This window comes from Schistocerca serialis, chromosome 3 (assembly GCF_023864345.2).
Source record: "Schistocerca serialis cubense isolate TAMUIC-IGC-003099 chromosome 3, iqSchSeri2.2, whole genome shotgun sequence".
In the NCBI taxonomy this organism is placed as follows: Eukaryota; Metazoa; Arthropoda; class Insecta; order Orthoptera; family Acrididae; genus Schistocerca; species Schistocerca serialis.
In genome coordinates, this window is record NC_064640.1 from 616,903,178 (window position 1) to 616,912,671 (window position 9,494).

The window sequence follows — 9,494 nt, forward strand, 5'->3', positions numbered from 1 at the left end:
CCCATGCCCGAAGGAGGACTCAAAACTCCGACAGTGGGAGCCACACGGACCGTGACAAGGCGCCTCAAAGGTGCGTCCACACTACTCGTGTGGCTCGTGTACTTGTGAGACTCGCGAGCCTTACAAGTAATTTGGACGGAGGTAGGCTCCGAGGGCTCGCCGCGAAACAGGCTTGCGAGCCGCCCGAGCTTATGGCTTGACTGGCTCCGTCTGTTGTCGGTACATCAAAGGGATGCATGGTGAGCTGCGCGAGTGGTGTGGATGGAAACAAAGCACTTACCAGTTGGCTCGCTGCACTCGTATAGTTTGGTCTTGGTATTACTCTTTTTCTGTGTTTTGGACATCTGTTTTTCTTTTGAAATGGAGTGCACCGACGATTTTGACATTAAATTCATAAATACTTATGAACAATACCCTGTGCTGTGGGATGCAACAAACTCCCAATATAAAATAAAATTAAAAGAAACGAAGCTTAGGATTCCATCGCAACAGAACTCGGTGTGAATGTGGCCGAATTAAAAAAAAAAAAAAAAGACCAGCTTATTAGCCACTTACAGGAAAGTTCGCCAGAAGAAGACTGAGCCTAGGAAGTCTGGCGCTGGGGTTGAGGAAGTGAACGCTCCAAACTGGTTTGCTTTCAGAGCATTTGAATTTCTGCACTGCAAATATCAGCTGTGGAAGACAATCAACACAGATGTAAGTAAAATATATTTACTTTTGGAAGTGTATAAACAAACTATTAACAAACTTAATGGGGTTCAGTCCCTTTTTGGTTCTGTCTCCACAGCTACCTAACTTTTTATCTTTCTCAGCTTATAATTTGGTCCCTGCTCATTTGTTAATTTTAAATTTTTTGGTGTTATTCCCTTATATACCATTAATCACATCATTTCTTAAGATATTTCTTCATATTTATTTTAGCTTACTACCATTTCTGTTAGGAATATACCTAGTAATTGCTTATAGTTTTCAAATTTAAAAATTTAAAAAGTTCTAATTGTGATAAAATTATAAGGTTTATGGCAAAATGGGTTCTGAACATCACAGAGGGAAAAGGAGGAAATGGAGTAACAGGATTGGAATACATACTGGGGCAACGCTGGGTACTCAGCTAGTAATAAATAAATAATAATGAATAACATTTATTTTTCTAACACAGTATATTGAAGCACAAGTACATTTATATGTATTTTATTTGTATATTATGTTATTTGAGGAAATAACAATAATAAAATAGGAATTAATAAAGGTAAAACTTCACATATATTGGTAGTTGAAATGTGTGTAGTCAGGCAGTCACTAGTACGTACGTAGCTAGCTGCTGAAAATTCTTTAATAAGTTATTGGTAATCATCTTGCCCTGGCAATCTGCCCTCTTCGGAAATGAAATAAGCAACGAATTCTTGGGCAGTCTGCGTTGAACATCGTGGAATTTTCGCTAATCGTGTACACGTTGTAGCAGGAGTGGTCACATTTCTCCAAGTTCCTCGCTTTAAATGCCCATTCTCCTCATGATCCACTGCTCCTAAAGGGGTATAAATTTGTCTGGAAGTAGAACTTTTTCATAAGAAATTATGGAGGTATATATAAGTCATCAGAACACTTTGGGCTTTCTCAGGCTCTAGTAATATAGGCTTTCTTAGTATCTGGAATACGGAAGAAAGTATTCTGAACGCATTTTCGACAATCCGCCATGCGCTTGAAAGTCTATAGTTAAAAATTCTTTTCAATGACCTTCCTGGTTGTTGTCCACTATACAGCTTCATTATATGATTGTTGAGGGGAAACGCGTGGTCTGCGACAATAACATAGCATACTTTTTTCTGTCTACCTGGGAGGGTACGATCATCCGGAAAAACGATGGTACCATTACTCATATTTTTAAAAATGTTGTTTTTCGAAAAACACCACCACCTGAAATTCGACTTTGGCAGCCGACATCAGCATACAAAAAACGATAGTCAGCATCCACTAGACCGAAAAGAACAGTACTGAAAAACATCTTATAATTGAAAAAATCGCTTCCAGAATTAACTGGGCTTTGGATTGCGCAATGTTTGCCATCCATTGCACCGACGCAATGAAGAAAGTTCCATTTTCTCTCATATTCCGCTGCTGCAAGTAACCACTCTTTTTGTGTCTGTGGTATATGCAAAAAAGTAAATAGAAACTAATAATTCCTAACAATATAAATAATTATTAAATGCATAGAAAATAATGGACATTCTAATAATTATGAACATTAATAATAATTAAAATCAATAATTTTGCGTAACAATAGGTAGTAATCATAACAAATATTCTGAATTTCTCTTATCAACTTGACATTTTTCCCAAGTTTTTACGATTATTATCGTGTATATCCCTATTCCTACATCCATTCTTTTATTTTTTATTTTGCTTGCTTTGCTATTGTTTATATCAATCTTTTGTCGTCGCTTTGTTTTAGGAGGAATTTAAGGAGGATTTGGAAGAACAGAGGATTGCGGGCATGGATGCAAACGAAGGTTACAGCGAGCACTTGCGAAGAAATTAGTTGTCAAGATGTCGATCATCAAAAAACGCAAGACAACAAACTACCACCCACACCAAACAAACGCAGAAATGTATTTGCCTCACCTCAAAAAAAAAAAAAAAAAAATCAGAGAAAAAAGGGTCGAAGATCCATGTATAGGAGAGGCATATAATGCACTAAAAACGGCTTTATCTAAAATTAGAGACGAGTTTGATGCCTATGGAGAGTACATAGCGAACGTTCTACGGCCCATGGACAACAGAACATGTGCTTTTGTTAAAAAAGAATTTTCCGACACGATTTTCAGAGCAGAAAGCGGCTGTTTCGAACATTCTAGACCAAGTTCAACCAACAGCGACTACAGTTGCTCGTCGCATTTACCGATTCCTTCAACTCAACAAGTCCATGCCCATGAGCAGATGCAAAGCAACTTCCAATAGACATCTACTTCTACTTCTGACAACACTGGACAAGTCTCTCCACATTTTCTGGATATGCTTGATTTATAATAATTAAAAGTAATAATCTTTGGCTTTTAATTGTTCTCATTCTTTAAATCTAAATGTTTTTATTTCTTTTGCTTATTACCTGCTGGATAAAAGTGCATTAATAACAAAATTTGTATAACTTATTAACTTAACTTTACAAACTCCTTCAAGCTGCCAGTAAGAGCTGCACATACTTCAGGAACAATGTTTGATATCACTTGCTTGGAGACTTTAAATAAAAAACTGAGGCTGGTGTAGGAATCGCCAGTTGCTAGATATCTGAGCGTAAGTGCCAACTGCTCAGCAACTGGTATAGCTTTCCGATATTTGCTGTCAGTCTTTGATATCTTCGGTCCTACCAAATTTATCAGATATTCAAAATCTGATGCGGACATACGGCAAAATGTCTTGAAATGTGTGTTTTCAACATCCAAGTCAGCCATTAAATCACTCCCACTATATCTTTTTCTGCTTCTGAAAACTGTTGTCATCCACCACCTGCGTTTTCTTGGAACTTTGTAGCGTCTTCTTCTATCCTCTTCCTCAGCTAAAAGGCGCATAACAAGGCAGCTGGCACTTGCTATAACCACTTCGTCCATTTTTAAATTAGGAAACTGGCACTGATCACGACTGAAAGTACAGTGGGGATCCTCACGATCCAAAGCCTGGCAAGCAACTGGAGTAGTGTGGACGAAGACAGAAGCAGCACGAGCGCAAGTCAGACAAGTTTGACAAGTCTCCTGACAAACGAGTATGACGAGCACAAGTCTGGCGAGCACGGGTAGTGTGGACGCACCTTAATGGGTCAAGGCCAAGCAACATCGCTAGATGGAACCTGGATCATATATAGAAGAACCGCTGCGCAGCGTAGCAGCGCTATCTGAAGGTGCTCTGCATGTGCTTCAGTATACTGTGTTAGAAAAATAAATGTTATTCGTTATTATTTATTTATTACTAGCTGAGTACCCAGCGTTGCCCCACTATGTATACCAATATTGTTACTCCATTTCCTCCTTTTACCTCTGTGGTGTTCAGAACTCATTTTGCCGAAAACCTTATAATTTTATCACAATTAGAACTTTTTTAATTTTTTAATTTGAAAACTATAAGCAATTACTAGGTACATTCCTAATAGAAATGGTAGTAAGCTAAAATAAATATGAAAAAATATCTTAAGAAATGATATGATTAATGGCATATAAGGGAATAACACCAAAAAATTTAAAATTAACAAATGATCAGGGACCAAAATGTAAGCTGAGAAATATAAAAAGTTAGTTAGCTGTGGAGACAGAACCAAAAAGGGACTGAACCCCATTAAGTTTGTTAATAGTTTGTTTATACATTTCCAAAAATAAATATATTTTACTTACATCTGTGTTGATTGTCTTCCGCAGCCGATATTTGCAATGCAGAAATTCAAATGCTCTGAAAGCAAACCAGTTTGGAGCGTTCACTTCCTCAACCCCAGCGCCAGACTTCCCAGGTAAGTGGCTAATAAGCCGGTCTTTTTTTTTTTTTTTCTTTAATTCGGCCACATTCACACCGAGTTCTGTCGCGATGGAATCCTACACTTCGCTTCTTTTAATTTTATTTTATATTGGGAGTTTGTTGCATCCCACAGCACAGGGTATTGTTCATAAGTATTTATGAATTTAATGACAAATTCGTCGGTCCACTCCATTTGAAAAGCAAAACTGATGTCCTCAACACAGAAAAAGAGTAATACCAAGACCAAACTGTACGAGTGCAGCGAGCCAACTGGTAAGTGCTTTGTTTCCATCCACACCACTCGCGCAGCTCACCATGCATCCCTTTGATGTACCGACAACAGACGGAGCCAGTCAAGCCATAAGCTCGGGCGGCTCGCAAGCCTGTTTCGCGGCGAGCCCTCGGAGCCAACCTCCGTCCACATTACTCGTAAGGCTCGCAAGTCTCACTAGTACACGAGCCACACGGATAGTGTGGACGCACCTTTACGCAAAAGTTACTTCTGTCCCTAAGTTTTGCACACCAGTACATTTCCTTGCCATTTTTTCGACAAATATCAGCCTGGTATCTCTTTTTCCAGGACTAGTTTTATGAGTTCATTCCGCTTGATGTAGCACCGGCTGATTACTACCAGGTATTTTACGGTATTTGCTGTTTCCAGTGGTTATTTGCCAATTGTGTAATCGAAAAGTAATGAATATCTCCATCTAGTTATGTGTAATATGTTACATTTATTTACGTTCAGGGTCAACTTCCAGTCTCTCCACCAATCGTCGGAGGGAAGAGCAGCGAGGTGCGTTCTGAAGTGTCTCTAAGTGTTCACTATAGCAGACGCTCCTTCCGCGAGGCAGCACTTCCGATACAGACGCACTTCTTCCCGCAACCAGCGGCAGTCACTACAATCAAGACAGCTGCTATCTGTGTGACCGACAGTCGATAAGTCGTACCTCAGTTTCGCGATGGCTACAGTAGGAATTCGGCGGCTTTCGCCGTAGACAAAAAGAAAGAAATATATTGGGTGCATACTTTGTGACAGTCCGGCTCTACGAAAATGTTTGTGTTCGCTTTTCGTGAGTGAACTTTGCAAGCATCAACAGAATTTTTTCAACTGTATTAAAATGTCTGTGGAAGACTTTAATGAACTACTAAAGAATGCTGGAGGCGGTACGCGGGACATGTAGGAAATGAAGAGTAAGTACTTGTTACATGCAGGTATGTTTTACAGAACTGAAGCTTTTCCAATCTGGCTATTTAGTTCTTAATGTCAGTAATTTCACTCACCGAAATGTGAAAGCAGTGACGAAGTAGCGTTTTAGTCTATACTGCCTTTTCAGTTGTTTTTTGCAGCGCCTATGCCGAAGTACTGCTTTCCAAGAAAAAGTATTGTTACACGTTGTTGATAGTATCCTGCTGGATCTGAAGGTGACGAAGTATATTTACTCGTAGTAACAGACAACGATCGTGGAGTGTGATTACTTTACTGCGTGCATATATGGGAAGAAGTATTCGGAGAACTAGGATGCAGTTGTGATGTTAAATAATTCTTTGATGACCTTTTGTTTCATAAAAAATTTCAGGGCTTCAGACTATGAGTACCACGAAACAGGTGTCCACCTAATTTTAACCTTTTGAGCACGAACCCGTCATATGGCGGACCTGCTCTCATTGCAAGAAGAAACAAACACTATTCAGTGTTATCCGTTGACAAGTATAAAATATAACCAAGCCAATTAAAGTTCCAATTTCGTTTCTTCTGTTTTATGACGATATTTTTTGATATGGTAAATTTCGGCCATATTAATGTTAATTTTTCATCTCGCTTTTGTTAAACACAATTAATTCCCTATTTCATGTGAAAAGTACTAATATGCAATAATGTATATGTTATGTTAAAACACAATAGTCAATACAAATACGTGTTAACAACTTAGCCAATTTATTATTTATTTATTTAATCGTGTCCAAGCCATAGACAACCCACATATTACATATACACACAAATACAAATACAAAAACATAAGTATAAGTAAAACAAACCCAAAATGTGAAGTCACATTACAATATAAAGACAAACATAGTATATATATCATATCACGTCGCGCCAAAATTCAGCGCATTTAACTGCCACTGCCGTAGCGTTTGCCAGATCTTCTTTCCTGCACACTTCCCCCATGTTGCTGCATTCCAGGAGGTGGTCCATTGTTTGGGTCTGTCCGCACTGGCACGTGTCCGTCCCGTCTCGGTACCCCCATTTACACATGTTTACGTTGCATCTGCCCACCCCAGTTCGTAGGCGGTTGAGGGTTCTCCATAATGGCCATTTTAGTTCATTTCCAGACGCCAATTGTTCGTTGGGTGAGATTAGAGGTGCCTGGTCTCCCGTAGGCAGTGTTGCTTTCCATTTTGACAACCTGGCCTTTTGTTTTGAGCTTTCGATCGGTTGAACTGAGGTGAGGAAACTCCGTCTTGATTTTAGACGTGTGTGTGGAGGGTTTTGTCCGAAGAGAGGATGGCGCTGGTCGCGCAGCTGCTTGAGGCGCTCTGCTTCGCTTGCTATAGCTCGTCTGATGTTGGGTGGAGCTATGCCACTAAGCAAATAAAGTTGGCTGACCGGGGTGGGTGTTAGGCATCCCGTGATTACGCGACAGGCATCGTTCAGCAGAGGATCCACTCGTTTCGCATGCGGTGATCTTTCCCAAACTGGGGCAGCGTATTCAGCAACCGCGTAGCAGAGTGCAAGTGCCGACGTACGTAAAGTATGTGGGTCGGCACCCCATTTTGTGGAGATGAGCTTACTCAGAAGGTTGTTTCTTGTTGATAGTTTGCCCCTGACCTTGTCTACATGATGTCTGTAAGTAAGTGTGCGATCAAGGGTGACGCCTAAATAACAAGGAGTGCTGCTGAACGCAATCCGTTAGTTGTTCCACGTGATGTTTAGGGTATGTTTGGCGTCTCGGTTTCGAAGATGGAATAGGCAGGATAATGTTTTTGCTGCGTTCGGGCGTAGGCAGTTGGCTTCGTAGTATGGCGTTAGACCGTTGAGGGCATTCGTAAGGCTAATTTCTATGTCGTTAAATTTCCGACCCTGCACGGCTATTGCAAGATCATCCGCGTAAGCAAAGCTCCTAGTCCCTGGTGCAACTGGTCGATCATTCACATATATGTTGAAAAGAGTGGGTGCGAGGGCACTGCCTTGGGGTAGTCCATTTTTCTGGATACGCCATCGGCTTCGCTTCCCTCCTAGGTTTACGATGAACCGTCTGTTGCTGAGAAGAGTTGATATAATTTGTATCAGCCCGAAATCATTAGTCATAGCGTATATTTTAGTGAGCAGCAGTTTGTGATTTACAGTGTCGAATGCGGGTGAGAGGTCGACAAGTACGGCTCCAGTAATTAGACGGTTCTCGTACCCATGCTCTATAAATTGGGTAAGGTTCAAGACCTGTCCAGTGCAAGTTTTCCCAGGGCGAAACCCCGCCTGTTCCGGAATTATCTGATGATCAATATTAGGCACAAGCCGATTCAGCAGCATGCGCTCGAACACCTTGTACAAGCAGCAAAGTAATGTTACCGGTCTGAAATTTTTTGGCTCGTCCAATGGTTTGCCGGCTGTGACCTTGCCCTTTCTCCAGATTTTCGGGATGTTGTTTAGCCGGATACAGGTACTGAAAAGTAGGAGCAGCCAGTTTTTCGTGTACTCGCCAAATTTAAGGATCCGTTCATTCCTAAGGTCGTCTAGCCCTGCTGCTTTGCCAGGTTTCAGAGATTTAAGTGCGGACTCTAGCTCTTCGATGGTAAATGGGCGGCTGTAGTAGTTCGTGTCACTTTCGCCACTTCTTATTGGGATGGTTTTTGCTGGAGTCTTCGTTTTCCCATTAAGAACGAGTTGGTGCGCTATTTGGTTGACTGTTACTCTTGGTGCTTCCGTTTGCTGCTTAGGGTCATTATTTAGCTTCTTAATTGTCTTCCAGGCAATCCGGCTAGAATGTTTCATGTCTACACTTTCAATTAGATGTTGCCATTCTTCTCGGCGCTTCTCGATTAGCTGGTCGGTAAGTGCATTTGCAAGTTCAAGAGTTTCTTCAGAGAATGGGTTCTCCTCATACTTTTCCTTATATGCATCGTATAGTTGCCGGCTGTCTTTCGTTAGGCCCGGTACAAACTCCGTTCTGCAGCCCCTATGGATAGACTTTCTTGATACATTCTGGACGATTTCTATGAACTTATCGTAGTTGCTGGGTGTTGGTTCTAGAGTTTGCAGCTTTTCGTCGATTCCAATTGCGAAACCTTCCCAATTTGCCCTCTTGAAATTAAATCTTCGTCGAAATGGAATCCGCACTGGCACCATTGCTGAAGTAACTGTGAGTTTGATGGGTCTATGTTGGGAGTGGGGAATAGGACCCAGGACATCTTTCACGCACTCAGTTACCAAGTTCTGGCTGACGAAGACGAGGTCAGGGTTGTATCCCCTTTGCCACCTGCCGCTGTTAAAAGATGGGGGGAGTTTGGCGTCGTGTATGAGACAGAGTGATTCAGCATCTGCCCATGTCTCCACCTTGAGTCCGTCTTCATTAGATTCATTGTATCCCCAGCGTGTATGGTGACTATTGAAGTCACCCATTACAATACTGCCCGTGGGAAGGGGAATATTGCGCGGCAGGTCATATTCGAATGGCGTATTTGGAGGCTTATATATTGATGTTATTGTCATATGATTAGTCTCAGCTCTGAGAAGTTCAATGTTGTTTTTGTCTGAAAGTTGAAACCCGTCGTAGGCTACTCCCTCTCGTATGAAAATTGCACTTCCGTATTGATCGTCAGGCCGTTCGATTGCCAGTTTCATGCCCGCAGTTTTAGGTCTATTGCTGTTTGGGCCTCGGTGCGTTTCCTGTAGGCATAGGACGTGACATTCGTTCGATCTGCACAAATCAGCCAGTATATCCTGTTTGGCAGGTGATAATCCCTCCACATTTATGGAGATGATAGTCAAACGTGGTCTT

The 9,494-nt window shown here is 41.3% G+C and overlaps 1 pseudogene; it reads left to right on the forward strand.

Annotated features, from left to right (window-relative positions):
* Positions 1–360: 360 nt before the first annotated feature.
* LOC126471052 (uncharacterized) lies at positions 361–2,955 on the forward strand (annotated as a pseudogene).
* Positions 2,956–9,494: the final 6,539 nt, after the last annotated feature.